Source organism: Pyrus communis, chromosome 16 (genome assembly GCF_963583255.1).
Source record: "Pyrus communis chromosome 16, drPyrComm1.1, whole genome shotgun sequence".
Classification (NCBI taxonomy): Eukaryota; Viridiplantae; Streptophyta; class Magnoliopsida; order Rosales; family Rosaceae; genus Pyrus; species Pyrus communis.
This window is the reverse complement of record NC_084818.1, coordinates 4,601,899-4,615,107: the sequence shown is the minus strand read 5'-3', so window position 1 is coordinate 4,615,107 and position 13,209 is coordinate 4,601,899. Positions and strand designations below refer to the sequence as shown.

The window sequence follows — 13,209 nt, the reverse complement described above, 5'->3', positions numbered from 1 at the left end:
ATCAAGAAGTGAGTCTGCTCTGATGGGGTTTTTAATTTTCCTTTTAAGGGGTTTGTTTTACTCCAAATGTGCCAACTTCTTGTTAGACATGTATATTTCCCATCAAGAAGGAGCTTTATAAGAAGGATTCCGCTCCATTATTTATGGAGTAGGGTAAGATAGCGCGCATTTTGTCTTGAACGTTTCGTGATCAGTATTGATAATATAGTGACTAGTTAGAGTACAATATTTTCACTTTATTTTTGGCTTCACACCATAAAAGTACCGTATGGCCAACACATGTTACCAAACGGACAATATTTATGCGATCCTTGAGTCATATTTCTTGACTATTTGTAAGTCCAAATTAAGTAGCCAATTATAAATCACAATCAAACATGTATAATACTCTCTCTTCAATCAATCGACAGTTGAAGGATTCTTGATTAATCAAAAGTTCACAATTAGTAGGTAAAAAACACAAAGAAAAGCGACTTCATCTCACTTTTACATCATAAAGTTTGCTCACTATCCTATTTTTAAAACAAAGTAAAAAAAATACAATCAAACAAATGTACGGTATTTTTCACAGCAAGGAAAATGCCAACAAGCTCACTCAAATACATGATACAGTTTAAGCACCATCCTATTCAACCACTGTGAAGAAGAATGCTCCATGGCATGTTTACTAGCAAAGAACCAAGCACAATCCAAAACCCCGCGATGAATCCAAGTCCCAAGCTCAGGTAGAACCACTTGTCTTCAAGTGAACGGTATCCTCCTCCGTCTTGCTCAACTGTTGGTGGCACCATCCTATCTGAGCTGCAATTCGTGTTGAGTGGATCTCCGCAAAGTTCATTGCCGATGAAGCTAGACTGATCAAGGCTCTGAAGCTGAGTGTTTTTCGGAATTTCTCCCGTCAAACTGTTGCAGGACACGTTTAAGTGACTCAAAAATGTCAAACTTCTCATGCTTTGGGGAATTTCACTATCAAGTTGGTTCATTGATAAATCCATAGACTGTAACCATTTCATGTTACCAATCTTTGAAGGGATTCTTCCGGTCAAAAGATTTTTCGATAAATTCAAGGACTGCAAGCCAACGAGACTGGTCAGTTCCTCTGGCATCTCTCCAGATATCATGTTGTCTGAAAGGTCCATAACTATAACCAACCTAAGTGTTGACGCCCAATTATATTCGTCTTGTCTCCCTTTTGTCACCACTATCACAGAATCCATCATAAAATCGACTAAACTCGGCATCTTGTATACATCTGGCGCACTGATATTTTTTAAGCATGTCGGTATTGCTCCTGAAGGTTATTGTGTGCAAGGTCCAAGATTTGGAGAGTTTTCCGATGACAGAGTTCATGAGGAATGTCTCCTTGAAGCTTATTTGAACGAATGTTAAGAATCATCAAATTCGGAAGGCTTGTCCCAATCCATGTTGGAATGCTTCTGGAAAACTTATTTTGGCCGAGGTTAACCACTAAGAACTCCGTACAGTTTTGCATGGACAAAGGTAATTCTTCATATGGATGATTATTGCCTAAATGCAATGATACCAGTCTCTTTAAGTACCCTATGGAGCTTGGAAAATGTTCCCAGTCAGCTTGTTGCTGTTTAGGTTTAAAGTTAACAACCGTTTCCAGTTCATCAAACAATTAGGAATTTCTCCAGTGAGAAGATTGTCCCTAAGATGAAGGCTGATAAGGTTTCTTGGTTCTGTAGAAAAAGGTATGTAGGCTAAAAAATATATTTGTTATTGATAGTGAATGTGGAAAAATGGAAGAGAATGCAAATGGAAGAGAATGCTTATGGAAGAGAATGCTTAATTTTTTTTCATTATTTCTCTACAAGATTACAAGGATATATATACATGATACAAATGTGTAGGTAGGACAAGGTAGCCGTCCTAGTGTGTAGGTAGGACAAGGTAGGACGGCTGTAGAGGACAAGGTAGCCGTCCTAGTGTGTAGGTAGGACAAGGTAGGACGGCTTGACGGCTGTAGGACGGCTAGTGTGTAGGTAGGACAAGGTAGGACGGCTGTAGGACGGCTTATTCTTCCAATAATAATATTATATACAATTACACAAGGACTCCAACCATATTCCTTATTTGTCTAACACTCCCCCTCAAGTTGGAGAGTGGATGTCAAGAACTCCCAACTTGCGTAACATACCCGAAAACTTTTCTTTCCCAAGAGGTTTGGTAAACAAGTCTGCCAACTGTTGTGCCGTACCCACATGCTTGGTCTCTATTGTGCCATCTACAATCTTATCTCGTATAAAGTGACAATCCATCTCAATGTGACGAGTTCGTTCATGAAAAACAAGATTGGCAGCTATATGTAACGCTACTTGATTATCACAAAATAAAATGGAAGGACCATCCAAAGGAATGTTCAAATCCTTCAACAAAAAACGAAGCCAAACTATCTCGCAACAAGCACCTGCCATGGCCCTATATTCCGCCTCTGCTGAAGAGAGCGAAACGGTTTTCTGTCGTTTCGTCCGCCAAGAAATCAAAGAACCGCCCAAGAATACACAATACCCAGTAGTCGAATGGCGAGTGATAGGGCAACCTGCCCAATCAGAATCACAAAACGCAGTTAACTTGGTCTGGTTGTCAGAACGAAATAATAAACCTTGACCTGGAGTAGCCTTCAAATAACGAACAATACGAAGCGCAGCATCCATATGAGATATCCTTGGCTCGTGCATAAAACGGCTTAGAACATGCACAGAATAGGTGATATCCGGCCGAGTGATAGTGAGATATATTAACCAACCTACTAATCGTCGATACTTTTCAGGATCCTTGAGAAGTTCTCCTTTATCAGATAATTTTGTGTCATCCATAGGAAAAGCAATGGGTCGTGCTCCCAAAAAACCATAGTCCTTGAGAATCTCTAATGCATACTTGCGTTGAGAAATATAAATCCCTTGTTTGGAACGAGAAACCTCAATACCCAAAAAATATTTTAAATCACCAAGGTTTTTTATCCGAAAATGATCACGGAGAAAAGACTTCAGAGAATTAATGGCACTAGCATCATTGCCTGTAATCACAATATCATCCACATAAATGAGCAAAGCTGTGAAAGAAATACCAGACTTTTTAGTGAACAATGAATAGTCAGCTTTGGATTGTTGAAAACCAGCAGAAATGATGGCACTAGTGAATTTGGCAAACCATTGGCGAGAAGCCTGCTTAAGACCATAAAGTGACTTGTGAAGGCGACACACAAGATTCTTCCCCTGTCGCCGAAGACCAGGAGGAGGAGACATATAGATTTCTTCATGTAAGTCACCATGTAAGAAAGCATTATTAACATCAAGCTGATGAAGAGACCAAGATTGACTAGCAGCAAGAGCAAGAAGACAACGCACCGTAATCATCTTAGCAGTAGGAGAAAAAATGTCATGATAATCAATACCTTCAGCCTGAGTGAAGCCTTTAGCAACCAAACGAGCTTTGTAGCGGTCAATAGAGCCGTCGGAATTGTGCTTGAGTTTGTACACCCACTTACAACCAATGGGAATTTTGCCAGGGGGCAAGGAAGTTAAAGTCCAAGTACCATTAGCATGTAAAGCTTGAAGCTCCTCAGTCATAGCACGTTGCCAATTGGGGTCAGTGGCAGCCTCGGCAAAGGAGGAAGGCTTTACAGTCCGACTGACAGAGTTAATATAAGAAAAATGCCTGGGAGAGTAACGGTGATAAGAGAGAAAATTACAAAGTGGATATCGCGTACCTTGTGTAGAACCGGGTTGCGAAGTCGAAGATGGGTGGGATGGCAGAATCACCTACGAGCAAACGTAGTCTTTTAAATAGGATGAAGGTTCATGGGCACGGGAAGAGGTGCGGGGAAAGGGAGGATTGGTAGGTAGTGGGGGGGGGGGGGGTAGGGATGTCCGTGGGTAAAAGGGTGAAAGGTAAGGAAGTAGTGGGGGGGGGGGGGGGGAAGGAGGGGATGCCGAGAGGGCAGGGGCATGGGGAGGAATGGGTAATGGGGCAGCAAGGGAATCTGTAGGAGGCGTGGAAGGGGAGGAAGGTGGAGGAGGGTGAGGCGTCGGGGCAGGAAGGGGTGGGTTATATGTAAAGTCCAGAGGGGGTGGGATGGGTAGGGTAGGCGAAGAGGATGGGATAGGAGGGTGAGAAACGACATAAGGGAAAGTAGTTTCTTGAAAGATGACGTCTCGACTAGTGAAAATGCGGTGATTGTCGAGATCGTAAAGGGTATAGGCCTTTTGTCTATGAAGATAACCGAGAAAAATGCAACGATGAGCCCGAGGGGAAAATTTGGTGGTGGGAGTGACAGATGTGGCATATGCCAGACAACCAAAGACGCGGAAGTGGTCATAAGATGGGGTTTTCGAAAAGAGAACCTCAAATGGGGATTTATGATGGAGAAGACGGGTAGGGAGACGATTGATGAGATAAGTAGCGGTAAGAACACATTCCCCCCAAAACTTGATAGGAAGATGGGATTGAAAACGAAGGGCGCGAGCGGTTTCAAGAAGATGACGATGTTTTCTTTCAACAACGCCATTTTGTTGGGGGGTATAAACACAAGAAGTTTGTAAAAGCACCCCATGATCAGAGAAAAAACTACGAAGAGATAAAAATTCACCACCATTGTCAGTACGAATGCATTGGATGGTAGTGCGGAATTGGGTAGTGACATAAGCAAAAAAATCCTTAATTAATTGTTGAGTGTCGGATTTATGTTTCATGAGGAAGACCCACGTAAAGCGAGAAAAATCATCCACAATGCTTAAGAAATAATGAGCACCAGAAAGAGAAGATTGACGATTCGGGTCCCAAATATCACAATGAATTAAAGCAAAAGGGAAAGTTGATGAAATTGAACTCAAAAGAAAAGGTTGACGAGTTTGTTTTGCCAACGGACAAACATCACAAATATGACTAGAATCAAAAGTACAGTTAAGAGAGCTAGATGCTAAAGCTTGCAAACGAGTGGAGGAGGGGTGACCTAGACGCCTATGCCAGAGGGAGGAGGGGATGGTAATGATGTTGCAGAGAGGTTGACGGGTGGGGAGAGAAAAGGTAAGGGCCACAAGGTAATACAGATCGCCACGTCGCTTACCCACACCAATCATCGCCTTCAAAACCAAGTCCTACAAAACACACCAAGAAGGAAAGAAGGTTATGGAACACGATAATCCATCTGTAAGTTTACCAACCGATAAAAAGTCCACTCGGAAATTAGGGACACATAAAACATCCTTCAAAGTAACTGAGGAATTTAAAGGAAGAGTGCCGGTAAAAGTAATGGGAGCGGAAGCACCACTAGGCAAAGAAACAGGCGGCAAATGTGAAGGAGAACGATTAACCAAACATGAAGCGGAAGAAGTAATATGATCCGTAGCACCACTGTCAAGAATCCATTGACCATGACGAGAGGTGACAGGTAACAAACCTTGGGCAAAATCAGTAGTGAGCACGACATTGGCCTGAGGAGGGGTGGTGGTGTCACGTAGAGCAGCTAAAACACGGGAGTGCTGCTCAGCAGAGAGGTCAGGCATGGCAAGCTGCAAGTCATGCAAAGTGGGCTGGGTCCCGTGCACTTGGTGAGTCGCTGGAGTAGAAGAGGAGGTGGGGGCCTGGGTGCCTTGCACGTGATGGGCCTGGGTGAAATTATAGGGTCAGGAAGCAGAAAACCGTGGCTGCCGGGGAGGATTGGAAGGTGCATGGCTGCGGGAAGAACTGGAAGCAGTGGCACGGCGCGGTGGTCGCCACGGTTGGCCATGGAGGGGATGGCCAACGGGATAGCCATGAAGTTTATGGCAGGTGTCTCGGGTATGATAATCAAAATTGCAGTAGGTGCAGTGGAGGGGAGGACGAGCAGAGGAGGGACGGGACGGGCCACGAACAGCCATGGGAACGGCAGAGAAAGCTGCCGAAAAAAAAATTAGGGCTAGGGTTATAAACCTGCTCTGTATACCATGTAGAAAAAGGTACGTAGGCTAAAAAATATATTTGTTATTGATACGTGACTGTGGAAAAATGGAAGAGAATGCAAATGGAAGAGAATGCTTATGGAAGAGAATGCTTAATTTTTTTCATTATTTCTCTACAAGATTATAAGGATATATATACATGATACAAATGTGTAGGTAGGACAAGGTAGCCATCCTAGTGTGTAGGTAGGACAAGGTAGGACGGCTGTAGGACGGCTTATTCTTCCAATAATAATATTATATACAATTACACAAGGACTCCAACTATATTCCTTATTTGTCTAACAGGTTCGTCCATCCTATCACAAAAGAAGTGGAAGAGAGATTCAGAAAATGATGAGCCGGAAAGATCTAGTGTGACTACTGAGGAGGAAACCAAAGGTAACGAACTGTTAAACTGGTTAAAACCCAGGTCAACCGAAATCAAACTCCCCCCAACTATTCCTTGAATCTCACCATGCAACTGGTTGCTAGAGAGATTTACAGTACTCAACTGTGAAGATATGTTCCAAAACCAAGTCGGAATTGTGTCTGAAATTCCTGTATTGGGTAGGCTTAGAAGCTTCAATTGCGTTTGTGTCCGAAGCCACATAGGAAATTCATGCCCTAGATGCCAATAATCCAACGATAAACGCTCAAGTTGGAAGGGAGGAAGCCAGTCCCGACTTGTTTTCAAAGTCAATGGGTTCCTGGCTGCAAGAAATGCTTCAGTTTTGGGAGGTGGGAAAAATGAGCTTCAGACACCACACCTTCTAATGAGTTTTCCGATATCTCCAAATAACTCAGCATTTTCAGTTGGCCAATCACTTCCGGAAGAGTTCCATTAAACCGATTATTAGAAATGCTTAAGAACTCCAAGTATGATAGGTTACCTAATGAAATTGGGATGGGACCTGATATTGAATTGCCATAGATATCAAGGTGGTTTAAGTTTCTAAACTCTCCTAACTGATTTGTTAAATGACCTGAAAAATTATTACGCACTAACGACAATGACTTTATTCGGTCTGGACCACACACAGACAAGCTTTCAAAGATATCTGATATGTTTCCATTGAAATTGTTGTATGAAAGATCAAAATCCATCAGCTCACACAGATTATCTAATGAAAGATCTGGTTCCTTGGGATGGCTAGAAAATGTACCTTGGAAACCACAACTACTGAGATAAAGGGAAGTTAAATTTCGAAGACTGAAAACCCACCTAGGCATCAAAGAATCAAAACTGTCATAGGAAAGATCGAGGACAGAAAGCGAAGTAAAATTTATGATAGGAAGAGTGGGAATGTGATCAAGTTGACAATTGACCATATGTAACTCTACCGAAAAAAGGAGCTCGTTTATTGCTTGCAACCAATTAGATGCTTTGCTAAGATCAATAAAACTCAGATCTAGGTTTTTCAAGTGGGAAAGACTGGAAATCCATTCGAGATGCTCAACTTTCAGCGATTGACAACTGAGACTGAGAAAATGTAGAATTGTGAGGTTTCCCAATTGAGGAGGAATTAATCCTTGGAATCCGGCTACTGAGAGGTTAAGGTGTATCAACGTTTTAAGAGAGCCCAAGAAGCTAGGAATCATGCCTTGAAAATTGTTGCAACTTAAGTCCAAATAGTTGAGATGCTTCAAATGGAGCAAAGAAGGATTTATCTTAGCACCCAACCAATTAGCGAGGTGAAACTCACGGACGTGACCGATTAAGTCATCACAGATAACTCCAGTCCAGGTGACAAGAGCCAATTTGAAGGATCCTCAAGATCTTGCTTGAACATAAGAAGCACTCGTTTGTCACCTTCCCTGCAACGCACACGCAGATTTCCATTGCTTGAAAAAAAAAAAAAAAGAGTAACGGAGCATTAATTTGAATTCAGCCATGGGAGCATCCCCTGCTCTAGAATCGAGGATTTTTGGATGATTCGGTACTTCATCATCACACGATGGATTAACCAAATTAAGGAGATGTAATGTAGTCATATAATCTCGAGTCATTGTCGTCTTCATGTTAGGAAGAAACACACGTAAATGTTTTGTATGTGAAATATTTTTTTTCTTTTTAACTTGTTTGCATTTTCCTTGCTCTCTTGGAAAGGATTTGGCCTTATTCTTGCTAAGGGTGTTGATATCATATCTCTTCAGTTGTTTCTTAATTTAAGTTTTTGTTTTTTTTTTTTTTTAATGGGTTAAACATCTAACGATGAGAACGATGAGAATTGAATCTTTAAGTAGAGTATATGAAATATGGTCTTAGAGAAAATTGTAGTAAATTCAAATTTATTATTGTTATTTTCCTTTGTTTTCACAGGTTCCTAACCTTAGGATTAGCCTCTATTCTCAGGTATTGATGCAACTTCAATTTAATAAACTGTGATGCTTTAATTAGAGATTGTTTTGGCTGAACAATTTTTGTGTGCATGCTAAAAAAACTATATCAATTGGCAGCCGTGGCATTGTTGGATAGTGGTCAAATTAGGCTAGGAAACAAAACAATATTGATGAGGATTATGTTTCCTTGTTTTGTGGCTTACTTTGCTCCTTGTTTTGTGGCTTTTTCAAAGCCATAATTATTTGGCTAGGTATTAAAAGGAACGGATAGAGGAAGGGAAATCATCCAAGGAAGAGATGTAAAGCATCCAAAGAGATGGTGAGAGCATTTGGCTCTACCATGGGTAAGGGTGAGAGAAATCAAGAGAGATAGAGTGAAAGATCTCTTGTGAAAGAACTCTTGGGGTAGAGTGAGGCTCTTGGGAAAATTCTGTGAGTGGGTGTACAAGGGTTATGGGATTGGGTTATGTCGATTTAACTCATGTGTAACTTGTACTGTTTTTCTCATAGTGAAGAGCAAGATCTCTCCGAGGACGTAGGCAGGTTTTTGCCGAACCTCGTAAATTTCTCGGTGTCTTTATTTCTTGTATTTTATTTTGTTCAACTGTGTGTGATTTTGGTGAGGTTGTAATCTGAATCTCGGTTCCGCAATAACGAACGGGCCAAGGCACAACAATTGGTATCAGAGCATCGTTGGGGGCTTTGGTTCATTGGAGGTCCAGATTTGTTGTTCACCATGGAATTTTCAGTTTAGCAGTTTAAAGGGAGAGGCGGTTTTGCTCTTGGTAAAGGAGAGTAATGGAAGCCTGAAGAAATGGAAGCCGTGTTTAGGGATGCTTGGATCAACTGCGAAAGTTGATGTTGAGGAAGAAGACAAAGGCCTCTTTCTTCTTACCTCACTTTCAGATTTGTACGAGAACCTTGTGAAACTTTACTGCAAGGAAAGAAACAGTAAGTTTGGAGCAGGTGCAAGCTTCTTTGGTGTGGAATGATACACAAAAGAGACCATGGATGATGGTGGGCACAAGACTGCTTAAGCTATTCAAGGTTGAAATCGTGGAAGAAAATTGGAAAGAGGATCTGAGAGAGACAGCAGGTTCAGATCCTGTTCCGGAGGCAAGGGTCCACAGTGCTACGGGTGCAAGGCCGGGTTAGCAAGTTTGTGGTGGAAGACTTTGAGTATGCCCTCTAGGTACTCGAAGCAACACTTTTCCTGGTGATGTTTAGTCTCAAGTGTTGCAGGGGTTTTGCAGCAGGTGGAGCTATGGGATTCACAGATGATGAGAAGGTCCTGAGGTAGGAGGAAGTGTGAGGAATGTTTGTCTGGCTCGACGGGTGTTGTTGGAAATGGGTGCACTGACAAGTTTCCAAGTTGCAGACAATGAAGAGGGGGAAAACCTGCTGGAGGAGACGAGGATGTGTCGAGATCCTGTCTGAAGCTAAATGTTTTTTTTTGCTTGCAGCAGCTGCACATGCATTGGCAGTGACTGAATCGGAACAGGACCAACGAGGTTGATTCAGAGTGTGCATGCTGGTACGTAAGGCCAATGGACTTTGGTACAATTTGGCCAAGGTGGAGATTGTTGGATAGTGGCCAAATTAGGCTAGGAAACAAAACAATATTGATGAGGGAACATTATGATGAGGATTATGTTTCCTTGTTTTGTGGCTTGTTTTGCTCCTTGTTTTGTGGCTTTTTCAAAACCATAATTATTTGGCTAGGTATTAAAAAGAACGGATGGAGGAAGGGAAATCATCCAAGGAAGAGATGTAAAGCATCCAAAGAGATGGTGAGAGCATTTGGCTCTACCATGGGTAAGGGTGAGAGAAATCAAGAGAGATAGAGTGAAAGATCTCTTGTGAAAGAACTCTTGGGGTAGAGTGAGGCTCTTGGGAAAATTCTGTGAGTGGGTGTACAAGGGTTATGGGATTGGGTTATGTCGATTTAACTCATGTGTAACTTGTACTGTTTTTCTCATAGTGAAGAGCAAGATCTCTCCGAGGACGTAGGCAGGTTTTTGCCGAACCTCGTAAATTTCTCGGTGTCTTTATTTCTTGTATTTTATTTTGTTCAACTGTGTGTGATTTTGGTGAGGTTGTAATCTGAATCTCGGTTCCGCACTAACGAACGGGCCAAGGCACAACAGGCATTTCAACACATCTATCTGTATCTAATGATTGCCCACCTGAAAGGATGATTATACGTTGAAATCATTGCATTGTTTTTTCTTGAATTTATAATGTTGATTTTTTGTTTGAGTTTCAGCATGTGATTGACCTATCAAGAAGAGAAACCGTGGTGTGCCTCATTGGTAAGGAATTTCGGCTTCGTAGAATTAAGACCTACTAAATACAAAGTTATTCGTTTAATTCGGTCTGGGTTGTAGTTTGGTGTTGTGAACTCTTTTTGTACATTTGCAGGTGGAATGAAGGTGGAAGCTGGCAGAGACGAGTCTTCCACATATGCTGTCATGCTTGCTTCAGATGTTCCACAAAGATGTAAGCTCTTGGTATGTTTTCAATATATAGTTCTTAGTTCATCGTGTTTTATTTTTACCATGTTTTGTAAAAGATTTATTTTTCAATTCAGAAAAAATTGTGGGACTCTCAAGAAGGGAATGTGCTTAAGTGAGCTTCATTGCATGACGAACTTAGGTCCAACGCTTGCAGTGGGAGGATGGAATTCTGAAGAAGGCTTAGTTGTAACTTGTAAGTTATGTAGGATTTGTTGTGAATAATTGAAATTCAGTAAGTGAAAAGTTAACTATGATCCTTTTTGTGAATTTTACTTGATGTATATACTAGAAATGGCATAGGGAAGGCATAGAGCCAATTAGGTGGATTTTGTTAGTTATCAGTTTGCTGTTGGTGGATGTGCATAGGTACATAGGTGTTATAAAATGTAATGTCATCGCCCTTGGGTCCTTGGTTGTGTTGGACAACATCATTGAATGCAATATGCTTTCTTATGTAGCACAAACCTTGTTATTGATAAATCTATTGGATATAAAGTGTGGCTGGTTGGAAATGTGAATCCTTTTGCAAATTTAAATTTCATGTGAATTTTATATTAACAAGTTGAGTTTTAATATAGTACAGAGCTATTACTAAAACGCATGTAATACAATTCGAACCTACTAGCCATTTGGAATGCTGTAGATTCACACCAACTTTGGTGCCTATACTTTAAAAGCCACTGATCCTAATATAGACACGTAGGATTGGTGTGTGTATGAGTATGAAGGGCACCAATGTTAGTCTCAAATCTAGCCACTAATAAGAGGGACAATGAGATATTTTGAATTTTAGAAATAATTATAAAATATAAAAAAGTTGTACTCTTCACATACACACCAATGCAATATTGGTAGCCATTGTTATAATAGAATCCTCTACAGAGGACATATTCTCTAGTTTAGTGACTGTTTGATGGTCATTGAGGTTTGCCACCAATAAGAGTGTCCACACTTGACAATACACACTAATGAAAAGGATGGCTTTTAGCCAAATTTATTTCTAGTAGTGAAAGTTGCTGAGAACTAGCATTTGAATTGTGTCACTACTTAACTGGATTCATTTGGAGTGCACTGCCAATTGGGGCATAATATTACAACATGGGAGACTTGCTTGACTCTATGAACCTCACCTGACCTACCCCATTAATTAATTAATGAAATAACCTACCCCATTAATTAATTAATGAAATACGTTTAGTTTGGAGGTAGGGATTGGAGGAATTAGACCGCGTTGATTTCACAACTTGTATTCGTCAAATAGTTTACAACAAATTGAAATTTGAATCTAATAACAAGTATTTAATTCAAAGTGGAGAAAAGGCACGGTTTTACCATATACGAGATTAGGGCCGGCCATGAGATTTAGGGGTTTGTTTTTTGTATTAGAATTAAAGGGTTTTGTTTTTCTCTTTATGTGCCACCTTCTTGTAAGACATGTATATTTTGCCATTAGGAAAAGCTTCGTAAGAAGGATTCCGCTCCATTATTTATGGAGTAGGATAAGATAGTGCGCGTCTTTGTCTAGAACGTCTCGTGATCATGTACAGATCATATAGTGACTAGTTAAAGTTGAATGTTTTCACTCTATTTTGGGTTCACACCAAAAGGTACCATATAGTTAATACACGTCACCAGACGGACAATATGAGAAAACTATCTATCACGCTTCATGAACAGTAGAGCTGGATCCCCTTAAGAAGGTATCGTATAGACATATACGAATTGCTTATGCTTTCCCAGCTAGGATCGATTTTCTTTTTCTTCACCTCTATACGTTCTGTAATAAATCCTCTGCGAGTTCGAGTTCTTGGTGTTAAATTATATACATGATGTCAGAGATGTATAGTCCAAATGTGTTGTATACGTAAGAAATACATTGTCTTGTTAATAAGAGAGTCTCTGGTTGAGCCTTGGAGTTTTGTTGAAGCAACAGTTTGTCTTAGTTTAATTACCAATTTAATTTGATTAACTAAACAAATTGAGGCAACAGATCCTTGGAGCTGCATTCTCCACCTTCGAATTATCTCCCGCTGAATCCTTGACGCCATGTTGTTTCGAGGTTACAAAATTTTACTTCGAAGAACACAATTTTACTTTGAAGAACACCTGAGTTTAACGACCAAAGAGAAAAAAAAGTTCTAGTGTCTCACATCAGCCTGCGGAGATGGGAATGTGCTAAGGGGGTAAAATAAAAACCAGGGCTCAGCGTGTTAAAGCTCATACCTTACTCGGTCTTTTGGTTAAGCTCAAGTGTAGTATCAATTCTTATTAATTTAATATTTGATACGTGGACTAATGGTCTTCATAATATTAAATTAATTTTTTAAAAAGAAGAGCCTACTAGCTTACTACTGGAGTTCTTGCGCGTCGCCAAGCGTTGCTCTACTGCTCGGGCCCGCGCACCCCCA

At 40.8% G+C, this 13,209-nt stretch overlaps 1 long non-coding RNA gene, 1 other non-coding gene and 1 pseudogene across 2 annotated transcripts; 2 read left to right on the top strand and 1 right to left on the bottom strand.

The window, feature by feature from the left end:
• Positions 1–591: 591 nt before the first annotated feature.
• Positions 592–7,952, bottom strand: LOC137721198 (receptor-like protein EIX2; annotated as a pseudogene).
• A 2,485-nt stretch (positions 7,953–10,437) lies between these two features.
• Positions 10,438–10,784, top strand: LOC137719545 (uncharacterized). Its single transcript, XR_011066407.1, has 2 exons — positions 10,438–10,597; positions 10,707–10,784. It is a non-coding gene; the product is annotated as an uncharacterized lncRNA (long non-coding RNA).
• A 2,236-nt stretch (positions 10,785–13,020) lies between these two features.
• LOC137721582 (U2 spliceosomal RNA) lies at positions 13,021–13,209 on the top strand. The gene has a single exon (XR_011066657.1). It is a non-coding gene; the product is annotated as a U2 spliceosomal RNA (small nuclear RNA).